We start from the raw sequence: 12858 nt of genomic DNA on the forward strand, positions 1-12858 counted from the left end.
AAAAATCAGGGCTCAAAGGATTGTGCATTTGTAGATTTGGCAACTACTGGTAAGTTTTCCCTCCTTGGGGCCATTCCAGTTTATCCTTTCCTCAGCAGTGTGTAAGGGTTGTTTCCTACTGCCTTACCGACACTGTGATACCCAGCTTTTAGATATTTGCCTGGTAGGTGAAATATCTTGTCTCTGTGTAGTTTTAATTTGCATTTCTCTTGTTTTGAGTGCATATTTTCATAACAAAGAAATCATTAAAGATATGCTTACAGTTCCTTTTCGATTATTATTATTATTATTTTCATTTTATTTTATTTTTTTGCAGAACCAGGGATTGAACTCAGGCCCTTGTGCTTGCCAGGGAAGCACTTATTCTACTGAGCCATCTCCCCGGCCCCTCCTTTTCTATTATAATCTGTAGTCATTTTTCTGCTTGATGTTACTTTTAGTCAGACTGCCTACCGCTTTTTTATATTCTAGGAAGATAATCTATCCCTCTGTCACTTGAATTTAAAAGGATTTTTCCCAGTTTGTCATTTATCTTTAGATTTTCACTTAGTGTTTAAAAACTATTTTTAGTATAAAATATTTTATTTTCTATTGTTTATCAGTGTTTCCTTTTATGATTTTTCTTTCTTTTTTTCTTTCTTTTGACTGGCTCAGCCCACCCTGAGAGCTGAGGGTACTGAACTATGGTCCCCTGCACCTGCCTGAGCTTGCCTAAGTGGGCGATTTAGATTGCTGAACTATCTCACTGGCCCCCAACTTTTGAGTTTTGGGCTATATTGTAAAAGATCTTTTTGGGCTGAGGATGTAGCTCTGTGGCACAAAGCCTGCCTGGCAAGTGTGAGGTCCTGAGTTCAATTACCAGTATGGAAAAAAAAAAAAAAAGGTCTTTTCTGTTCTATATTACTTTTCTACGATTTCTTTTAAGACTCTTTCATCTCTCCTTTTTACATGCATATTTTAATGCTTTTAGATATTCCGTGTTAAGTTTTTCTTATTACATACGCTATAATTATGAATATGAAATATTAAATTAAAAAGTATTGGCAAGACACTTTGTGATACTGAGAGTAGCACTAATTGATGACACCATAAGCATAACTAGTAAAAAAATAAACTGAAGTAAACTATATGAAATTGAAACATTTTGGGTATCAAAGAGACTTGTCAACAGAGTAAAAATCAACACAGAGAGTGAAAGAACATATTCGTAAGTTAATATCCACTATTTTAAGTATTTCTGATTAACAACATATTGTGTAGCTGTTTTTAAACATGAAGGTGGGGCTGAGATAGATCAACAGTCTGAGCGCCTGCCTGGCAAGTGCGAGGACCCGGGTTTAACCCCCAGTACTGCGTGCTGGGCCGATCTCAGTATCCTGGGCACACCATGCCAGACACTGAAACTGGGCGTGGTGCACTCCTGTAATCCCAGCACTGGGGAGGCTGAGACAGGATAATCACTGAGTCCAAGTTGCATATGGAGACCCTGTACCAAATAAATAAATAAAAGATTTTTTAAACAATCATGAGAGTGAACATGAAAATCTTTGCCATTAATAGCATAGTTTAATTACATCATTTAATTTATTCTATTTTCATAATGAATATGGCCTTTTTTATTCCTTATTGCTTTATTTTCTTCTTTGCTATGCATTTCTTTTCTTTCCTCTATTGTCTCTAATGGCTAAAAAGTAAAACTCAAGTTTGTAATTACATATAGAGATCTCAGATAAGCCACACACATATTTAAGATCATATATATCAAATTACCAAAGACAATAAAATGTGCCTCTTACTACAATGCCCTGGTAGCTTCTCACTAGTCTCTATTACTGTCCACCTTTCAGATGAGGAAACTAAAGACTGACGTGGCTTCCTGAGGTCATCAGGCAGTTCGTGCTGACCTGGAGATAAGAGAGTGAGCAGGTGTAAGTCAGGGCACACTGGGCTGAAGGGGGAAACCTTGGCTGAAGGACACTGCCGAGAGCAAGTGAAGTGTGAATTCCTGAAACCCAGATCTCAAAAAACTCACAAATCCTTGATATCAAATGTTTGGATTTTTGCCAATCTGATAGATGAAAATCATGCCTCAATGCAATTGTGGTTTCTGCATTTCTCTGATGGGTAAGACCAAGCACCCTTTCCCATGGTTTGCAAGCTGTTTGCACTACTCTATGAACAGCCTATTCATATCTCTTGCCCACCTGGGAGCATGCAGCTAATCGCCGCCACATCAAAGCTTCCTGCGCTGTTTGTTTTAAGAGTTCCCAACTGATGACTTTGAGTTTCATTCTGTTTCTTATAGAAAGTCATTTCATCTCAACTCTCAGAATGATTTTCTTCTTCCCTGTGGGGTACAGTCTTTTCCCAGGTCCTTTTTTGATTGTTTTTATTCATCTTGTTTGACTAGGGAGAAATAAACACAGGCCAAGAAACCACAGCCTGATCCTCTCCACTTTATGCTGATTGCTTAATACCAGTGAATGTCTCAATTCCACCATTAGGTAGACAGTGATAAGAAGAGAAAAAGAGAAGCTGATGAGAAGGGGTGGATTAGGAGGACTGTCTTCATTAACAGCAATGGTGACAACTAAACTGGCACTTAAACAGCACAATAGATATGTAAATTTATTTATATATGTAGATGTGTATGTCTATATACCAAATGTGCATATATTTAACTACAGACATGTACATTTGATTCTCATAATTACCCTGTAAGATAAGTACTATTACTATTCCCGATTTACAGATGACAAGGATAAGGCACAGGGAGGTTGCATCACTTGCCCAAGCTCACACAGCTAGTAATGGACAGAGCCGAACATTACCCACATGGCCTTGGAATCCATGCCCTGTCCTACTCTGACTGGGTTGGAAGATCATTTATATGTTGTTAGGGTCTGGCCAAAAGCCCACCTGGTTAGTGCTGCTCTTGACTCCTGGAGAGAGAGATAGGCATCAGGGATTATTTTGCCTTATCTATTATAAAACTATTGGTTTTTAAAAATTCATTAATTCCCTTAATCCTCTGATTCATTCATCCATTCAACAAATATTTATTGTTTACTATGTACCAAGTCCCATGCTGAGTGCCTGGAGATACCAAGATAAATTAAATATGGCCTTTGTCCTACAGGAGCCTGTAGTAAAGAGGACGGGGGGACAGCAAGGTAGGAAGAGAGTGCCGTTTCCACTGGCTGGGGAGGGAGGTGGGGCGAGACCCCAGAGCCCCTGGGCAGAGCGGTGCGAGTGGACTCCTTGGGCAAAGTGGAGCAGGCTTCTGAAGCGGTGATTGACTGTGACGCAAGGGTGGGAAAGTATGAAAAGGAGTGAGAAGGAGGTGGCCCTACACTAGCATGCTGTCCTCACAGCCCCCAGTAGACTCTTATCTGTACTTTTATTCTTTGCTTTTTACTTAACTTAAACTGACTCTGCAGAGCTCAATTTATTTTCTTCCCCTTCCTTTGAGTTTTCTTACCTCTAAGAAATGTGAAACTGCCAGTTTTTGCTTGTTTCATTCCACTCTTTGTTTGCGATAGAAAGGACCTAGAAATTACCTCTACGTGGAGACTCCAGCACTCCAGAACCTAGTAACAATAGCACATGACCAGTTAATGACACAGTATGATACATGTTGTTCCGCTTCAGAGGGAGGAGCAGCTGTCGTGTTGTCCAAGAATGTTTCTCAACTTGTCCCCGCCTACTAGTTAGCACAATTTCTCCCTCGTACCTTGCCCTAGGCTCTTATCTCTAGTTTATGTAACATCCCTTCAAGTTTTTATACTTGTGCATGTCGTCCTGAGTATGTTCTCGGGGTACCAGACTTAGCTGATACGTCGTATCTGCTGTCTTTTCCCCTTACTCCCAGAAGTGGCCTTGTCATGACGAGTGGGGAGCCAAAGAAGGCTCCCGAGGAGAGCAAGTGGGCCTCCTTAGAATGGCCGCTCTGGCTGTAGTGTGGAAAATAAATAGGAGGTGATGAGCAGCCTGCCCCATCAGGGCTGTTCAGTAGTCCGGATGGAGTACAGCGTCTGAGCGAAGGCTGCGACTGGCTCAGGAGGAGGGTACGAGCCCAAGGAACATCAAGGAAAGAGAACTGAATGGGCCTATCAATCCCCTTGGCAATGTTTAAGGAGTAGCTAAGCGCCAGGCACTGTGCCAAGGGCCAAGAATACAGCGGGATAAGCATTGTCTCCGCCTTTACTGAGTTTGAGGGAGGGCGAGATGGGCAATTGGAGCCTAGATGACAAAAGGTGTCACAGGAGAAGTCCAGGGTAATACAGAATGAGGGATGGGGCGGTGCGCCAGGAGTAGAGCGGTGCCATTGTCTCAGCCGGGACAGCTGGGCAGGGAGAAGGCCATGGGGGTCTCTCGGGCCCCCAAGGCCAGCGCAGCACAGGAGAAGCGGAGATTATAAGCAAACTGCTGCTGAGAGAATAATGGTCACTCAACTGTGGACGTGGCAGAGTCCCCAGGCTGGCCATGAAAGAGGAAGGAACAGAGTGCTCTAGAAAGAAAACATAAAGTATCAGGAAGCTCGGTGGTTACTCAGAGCCCACAAACTGTCAGCCTCTTCCCTATTACTCAAGAGGACGTGTGAGGCAGCCATGACTCTCCCGGTGCCCAGTGACCAGTCGTGTACTTGGGCCTAATCAGCAAAACCCTGGCTATTGCTCAGGTTGTTAGAGGCCACTCTCGGGCTGGCAGAGGAAAGCCAGTCTTGCAAAGACCCTGGGTATATGTCCTCTGATGTTGTCCTTCCTTTGGTTCCAACATGCGTGTCCCTTGTGTGTCTGCCTCAGAAGCCCCACCCCCACCCCACTCCCCCACCCCTGTTTGGCTACCTCCATCTAAGGGTAGGAATCAGTCATTACACTGTGAATCTCTGAGGCTCAGCCTAGGCACCCCTTTCTTGAGCACAAGATGCAAAATACTTCTGGAGTCTGTTCAGAGGGAGCCGCACCTGATCCCCCAGGGGTTCCTTTGTCCAAGCCAGGAGGAGGCCCACCAGGAGCCACTCAGACACCTGTGCTGTTCCTTTCTTTTTTGCTGTAGTGCTGGGGGTTGAACTCAGGCCCTCATGCATGCTGGGCAAGCACTTTACCTCTCACCTGTATCATCAGTCTCCTTCCATTCTTGGCATATGTCAGGGCACCCAAAATTAGGTCCCTGATGTGTTCTGTGGGTCTGGGATGGTGAAAGTACCAGGTCACTGCCCACCTCTGGCCCTTCCGCATCACCATCTGAGAGCCTTGGGCTTGTGCAATCTTTGAATCTGAAGGATAGAAAGCCCCTCTTCTCACAAAGAGGAGCCCCTTTGAGGAGTCCCATCTGCCCTACTCAGGCCTTGCTCACATTGCCCTCCACAGCAGGATCTCAGCTGGGATCAGAGCCCTGCCTTGTGTGACTTCTTTGAGGGTCTCTTCTCTATCCAGAAGGACACAGAACCCCCATCTTCTTTCTAGGACTCATAACAGCCCACAAGAGCCAGGGCAGCGGCGAGAGCGGAGACTGTGCCGCCACTGCTCCAGCACCCCATCCTCCTTGAGAGGTGAGGAAGTGAACAGAAAGTCCCTTCTCCAAAGCCACAGATAGTGTCATAGTCACAATAACCTGATGTCAGTGTGGCCACATCAAGGCCAAGAGAGGCAGAGGCAGTCCACCTTCCCCAGGTGGGAAGCTCAAGTGTGAGACAGTATGTCAAAGTGGTTGAAAACACTTCTCTTATATAGAAGCAGTGTGGCCTGGTCCTTAATCTTTCTGAGCCTCCATTTTCTTGTAGGCAAAATAGGATAATGTTGCTGACCTGGCCAGGGAGTGTACAGATCAAAGGGCTAAGTGGGAGGAGCCCAGCACAGCACTAAGGCGTGCTCAGTGGAACTGGGTTCTTGAACGGCTGTTGCTGGAGATCTTACTGGCTGAATGTGCTGCCCCTGGCTTCTTGGGATGCCCTCCAGGCTGCCCGTGGTCCCTGCCAGGGCTGACACCAGCAGCCTGCTGTGGGCTCAGAAGCAGACAGGCTCGCTCCACACTGCCAGCTGCCCACCTCAGTTGGCTGCGCGGGTCTGCCTGTGGTTCCCCACCCTTAGGATCTTTACTACCTGACAGCCAGCTCCTGCTTTCTTTTCTTCTCCAGAATCGCTTATTTGTATGGCTTTTCAAACCAGAAATTGGGTGTTTACCAAAATTTTCCAAGTGGCTGCTGGGAACAGGGACTGGTAGGGAGATCTATTAAGGACAAAGATGGGGCAGAGGGAATCAAGTAGCCAGCAAAAACTTCAGCCCCACTTTTGGGGAAGCCACAGCTATGCCAGCTCAATCCAGTCTCAAGGATTAAACAGCATTTTGTTCTTGTCTGATTCTTTTTTTTTTTTTTTTTTGTGAACCGGGGATTGAACTCAGATCCTTGTAACTCAGATCCTTGCGTTTGCCAGTCAAGCGCTTATCCTACTGAGCCATCTCCCTGGCCCCTTGCCCCTTTACTGCAGAACATCTGAGAAACACTGGAAAATGTAGAACAGAGAATGAACACTTTTGCTCTCCCTGATTTACACAAACAACTAATGTTGAGAGTTTGGTGGGTTGTCTGTGCATGTGGACGGAGTTGTAATTTTGTATCCTGCTTTTTTTCATTTGCTGTAATAACACAAAAATTTTCCTGGTTTTTTTCAAGGCAGGCAGTTAAATTCTAATTTCATTATTTAACAAAAATCTTTGACTTTAGTGAAGATTTAGCTACTTTTCCCAGGATAGAATGGTGCTGGTAACAGCCAGAAGGAGGAAGATAGAGCAGAGGAAGAGATGGAAAAGAGCTTGAAGAGACATGGTAGTAGGAGGAGACAGGACCAAAGCCAGCCATGTCCATTGTCTCTGCCTCTCTGTCCTATGCCTCTTGCTAAATGTTTCTCAGGATTAGGGTAGCAGCCTGCCTCTCGGATCCGCTTGGGCCCAGCTGATGCAGTTCTGAGTCTTTCCCTTGTGCACTGCTTATTCTCAGCCCCAAGGAGAAGGAAGGGTGCTAGCTTTCTGCTGGGGTGAAAGCCTTCCCTCCAGGACCAGCCTTGTATGCTGTGGGTAGCAAAGACGCAGCCTGCTTCCACCTGGCCCACTTTGGAGCCTGGTCATCTTTTCTTGATTCAGAGCAAACCCCAGCAAGTAAGAGAGGCTCCTGAGCTTCCAGTGGGTCTGGTGATATAGAGCAGGGTAGGACAGTCCCCTTCTCTGTTCTGGTTTCTAGGCCTCTGTTAATGCAACCTACCTTTGCATTCTTTTATTTGGCGGGCACCACACTGGCTTAGGTAGAGCTTGCACTCAGCTTGAACTCCGAGTTCCTTCTTTATTACGTTATTGTTAATAAACCAATTCTCCCCTATCCTATGCTTTTAAAACCACATGCAAGAAATGATACTTTGTCCACTCTGTAGATTTGCTTTGTGATGTTCAGACTGCTTCTTGTCATGGGTGAACTTGATATATGAACCTTATGTATTTAATCTATTAATAAGATGTTACCTTGAACTTGGGCCAAGAGAGAAGGCCCTCTTCACAAGTCTTGGTCCATAATCAAAGCCATAGTTTGATCAGCTTGCTAAGAATCTGTGAAAAACATCCCCTTTTAAAATCTGGTCAATCATTAGTAGACACTACAGAGCTGAAATCAGATACTCAAACAAACACTCTTACAGGAACGTTCCTATTACAGGAATGTTCATAGCGGCGTTATTGACAATAGCCAAAAGGTGGATCTAACCCAAGTGTTCATTAATGGATGAATGGATAAATAAAATATGTAGTATGCATCAAATGAAATAATAACCATAAAGAGGAATAAAGTTGTGATATTCACTATGATGTGGAAGGACCCTAGGAGCATTATACTAACTGAAAGATGCCAGAAACAAAAGGTCACATGCAATATGATTTCATTTAAATGAAATATTCAGAATAAATAAAGCCATAGAGACAGAAAACAGACTGGTAGTTGCTGGGGTTGGTGGGCATAACTGGTAATGAGTACCGTACTTTCTTTTGTGGTGATGAGAATGTTCTGGAACTAGATACAGGCAGCGGCTGCACAACACTACACATGTAGTAAATGGCACTGAAGTATGTATTATAAAACAGTTAATCTTATGTGCTTTTCATCTCAATAAAAATACATTTTCAAAAGAAAAAAATCCAATTATGCATTCAGTAGCCAGCCTTTAACTGGATACTGGGGACAATGAAAGGAATCTGAGCCGGTCTCTCCCAAAGCAAATGGAGCCCAAAGGCTTAGAAGCTGAATTGGGCTTGCTGAATCCAGAATTCAAATGCTTCCCTTTGTGACTTACTTTCTTGTGGGATTTTTTCCTGGTGAACAGGACCACCACACTGCAGACTCCTAGCGCCGAGCTGCACCTAACTGTGATGAGCACATACAGCCTTCAAGTCACTTTGCCCTAGAGACACATAACTACCACTGCCTCAGCCCCAGACCAAGCTTAACGTGACAGCGAGGAGCCGTGCTGACACTGCACGGCCTTGGTATGACTTGCTGAGAACTGCACTCTGCTTCTTTGACCTTCTCCCTGAGCACTCAGGACCCCAGCACGATCATGGAAAACACACACACACACACACACACACACACACACACACACACACACACAAAATGAGGAATTAGAAAGTATCTTACCAACCTAAGACTGTCAAGGTCATGAAAAACGAGGAAGGCCCTAGCAACTGTCCCAGACTAGAAAGCAGGTGAAGAGATATTATGACTAAAGGCAATGTGGTACCTGGGTGGGATCCCAGGACAGAAAAAGCATATCAGATAAAAACTAAAGAAACCTAAATGAAAATACATGCTTCAGTTAGTTAATGATGTATCAATAGTGACTCATTAGCAATGGTGATTGTGAGATATTAACAATACTTGTGAGGCTGAGGCAGATGGATCACCGTGAGTTCAAGGCCAGCCTGAGCTATGTAGTGAGATCAAGGCCAGGCTAAACTGCATAATGAGAGCTGATTCAAAAAGTTAACAATAGAGGACACTGAGAGGGAACATATGAGAATCCTACACATTATCTTTACAACTACCTGCCCTTCCCACCACCACCACCACCACAACTGTACCTGGGATTGAACCCAAGGCCCCATGCACATTAGGCAAGCATTCTACCATGGAGTTACACCTCTAGGCCTTTTTATTTTTTATTTTGAGACAGGGTCTTGCTAAGTTGTCCAAGCTTGGTCTTATGACTCAGCCTCCAGTGTAGGCGGGATTATAGATAAAGCCAATATCCTTTAAAAATCCTCAAAATGTCTATTCAGAAATGAAAATGTGGAAGTGATCAGAGTGTGACCTGCTGGATAGGTACATGTGTAAGGTGTCACTGTTCTCCAGGTACTAACAGACTCCAGAAAATAGCCAAGGCCTTGTCCAATCACTACCCTCCCTTTCAAACCCCAGAGCTGTCTCTTTCTGACAGACTCTGACCTTGATGTGCCTTATAAACACTAAAGCCTTAAAGTCCAGAACAAGAAGGTAAAGGCCTCTTTTCAGTAGCTGTAGGACCCTGTTGCAGTTCAGCTGTTCAATCCCTGGTCACATGCCTTCTGTAGGGGACTTCCACCAGGAAGAATTTTAGTTAAACCATTTCACTGCTTACCCACAGAGGTGTGGCCGTACCACCCAATGTCTGTATTCTAAGTCAAGAGTAGAGTGATATCTTAATCCGGCATAATATCCATGGTCTCTCCAGCCCACTAACCAGGGGTCATTTCCTTGTCTACTGAGCAGTCATTCCAGTCAGTACCTAAACATCTCAGAGGCCCCAGGCTTTCCTCAGGCACACATGCAGGTCAGGGCAGAGTAGTAATCAAGAGGAATGGCCTAAAGTAGACAATCTATGCTTCAAATCCCAATTCCATAACATTAATTTATGTAAGGCCTGTGACCCTCAGTTTCTACACTGTAAAATAAGGGTAATAATAATGTTTATTTCATAGGAAGGTTGGAAGATGAGATGAGATAATCCTTGTAATGTGCTCAGCGCAGTATCTGGCACAAGGTGATCGTCCAAATATGAAGTGCATTTTCAAGTCTCCTCATTTTCAGATGGTGGGTGGACGGTGGTTGGTGTCAAAATGGAAGGGAGGCTGTTTGACCAGTGAGTATATATGGGAACCTTTTCTCTTCCTCAGCCCTTGTGGGCTCATGAACCTTCAAATAAATGATGTGAATGGAGGGCTAAAGCCCTCTCTGCTGTGATTTCCGCAGCCTCCCATTTCAAATGCTAGTCTTCCATCCTCTTGGTGTTTGTGTTTCCTGTGATGCTTTCCAGAATTCCAGCATTGGCCCACGAACACAGTAGTGACTCTGTCACGTCCAGGGGGAAAACTTAGCCCAAAGCTCCCCCAGAAAAATCTAGCAGAAGCCAAGAGGTTCTGATTGTCATTCATCTTGACCTTTCTACTCCCAACCCTTGTGGTTCTCCTTTCCCAAACCTTTGGCTTCTAGGTCAACTAAGGAGGTCCTGTTGCAGAACTTGTGCCTTTATATCTAGTCTCCATAAGGAAGCCAGAAGTTCCCCATAGGACACATCTCTTCTTGATTTTTGTAAGTGCAAAGGTAAAGAATGTGAAGGCCAAGGAATCTATTAAATTCTGGTCCACACACCTGCTAAGAGGTATCACTTCCTGTAGGGAATGCTATCAATGTCAGTGTCAGTGACGACTTCACATCCACTACCAAGAACCACAACCTTTCCCATATTATCACCACCATAAAAAATCCTGGTTTCACAATGCCTTTAGTAATAGTTGTAATTTATTAAGCAGATATAATGTATTAAGTACATGCCAGATCCTGAAACAAAAGGTGTCTATACATAATCTTAAATGAATCATCATCTTAAATCCACTCTTACTATGCAGTCTTGTCCAGGCCTCGGAGTGCAAACGCTTTTTTCTTTTGACAAGTAATTACATTTACATATTTGTCATTGTGAGCACTGCAAAGACAGATCCAGAAAAATCACTCAGGAGGTATACGAGAGAGGCCCTAGAGAGGGGCAAGACATGAGAACGCAAGCTAAGAGATGGAATGACCTTGGGACATAAGAAACTCAGCAAAGTTCCCACAGAGGATGAGGACAGGCTTCAGCAGGCTTCAGCTTTCTTCAAAGTGCTTCAAGGGAAATGATGAGACAACCATAGGCTCCAGCAAAGTGGCATGTGCCACCAAAGCCATGCTTCCACTGGTGATGTAAAAGCCAGAAACAAGAGAGAAGACCAACTGGATCCTGGAGCCTAGGAGAAAACGAAGAGATGACCGATTTCCTCTGTGAAGGCTACTAGTTAGGAAACTGTGGGAGAGTGATTATCAAGGTCTTGTGCACATCAGCACCCAGCAGTACTTCAGATTCTGCAGGATCATGAGGAGGTGAAGCCTCATGAAAGTGCCCTGTGACCATCTGAGTGACAACCTGCCTTGCCCCAAGTACATACCTGGAGAAGTCAGAGAAGTCCACATCTCCAGTCTGAGATGTGGGTTGATACACCTAAGCTTCTGGGGCCCATACAGTAGCTGGACATTAGCCTTTTAACTGAAGGGCTGTGAAGGGCGCAAGTGGTTTGACCAGAGGCAGGTGGACTGGTGGAGCACTTGGAAGTCTCAGGGAAGCTGCCTTTGTAGCACTGTGTGCTGACTGCATCAGTCTCGATGTTCTGTGCCCTGACAGATTAGAAGAGGAAAGCCCCTGATCTTGAGGCACTTGGTGTTTTGGGGTTTTTTTTCTTTTCTTTTTTAAAAAATTTTTATTTATTTTGTCCTGTCAGAGGTGAATGTTCTATTGGCATCTAAATACTATAGGTGTTTGAATTCAACTAAACAATCTAACACTGTCTAGCAGTCAATAATATTAGTGGGTTATCCTCAGAAGTTATTGACTTGAGCCTTTTACAGCTCATCGTATTAACATGGATTTACTTTATATATCTCATTTTTATACTTTTCTACTGGATGGTTAAGACCAAGATATAGCAAGACCTATATACTTGGGGGGTTTTCTTTGGAGTTTTTTTTGGTACTGAGGATTGAGCTCAGGATCTTGTGCTTGTCAGGCAGGCACTTATGCTGCTGAGCTATCTGCCCAGCCTGAGGCACTGATGATCTAGCAGAGGATGAATGAATCTCTACAAAACTAGAAAGGATGTCTCCCTGCCCTAGCTGCAGATTTTGACTGGTAGATTTTTGAAGGTGTTGAAACACTTTGGGACCTGGTGGAGGTGAAGTGTGCAGGCCTGGACTGCAGAGGAATGCAGTGTGCATGTGCGAGCGCAGAGTTCAGCTGCCCCAAGAGTGCTGGGAACTTCATGATTCAGGGCAGGGCATAAGACTGCAGGAAGGGTGGGGAGACCGGGGAAAGTGCCAATGAGCCCCAGGAGGCCTGGGCCTCTTCCTGCCTTCCTGCTTCCTTCCCTCCTTCCAAGTTTACTTTTTGTGGGCAAGGGCCACTGCAGAAGTTCTGAGGCAAGTAACAGCTCTGATGACGTCTGGAATGTAAATGGCAACAATTAAAATAAGATAAAGCTGGAGTGAATTTCTCAGCCTGCAAAATTAGTACAGGGGCTGTTCAATATAACAGAAACATTAGATGAATCTGGGTTGAAATCCTGGCCCGGCCACTTACTAGCACCTGATTCCTTGAGTCTGTTTCTTACTTAATCTTGGCACTGGAGATTGTGTCTGTACAGGATCTGCCTTATTCTGTCCAGGATCCATGATGGTCCTGTCACTGTCATGGCTCTACCCCAAGCCATGGCTGGGAAGGGGCCTGGGCACACAGACCCCAAATCACAGTGACT

Source organism: Octodon degus, unplaced genomic scaffold, assembly GCF_000260255.1.
Source record: "Octodon degus isolate 3935 unplaced genomic scaffold, OctDeg1.0 scaffold00146, whole genome shotgun sequence".
Classification (NCBI taxonomy): domain Eukaryota; kingdom Metazoa; phylum Chordata; class Mammalia; order Rodentia; family Octodontidae; genus Octodon; species Octodon degus.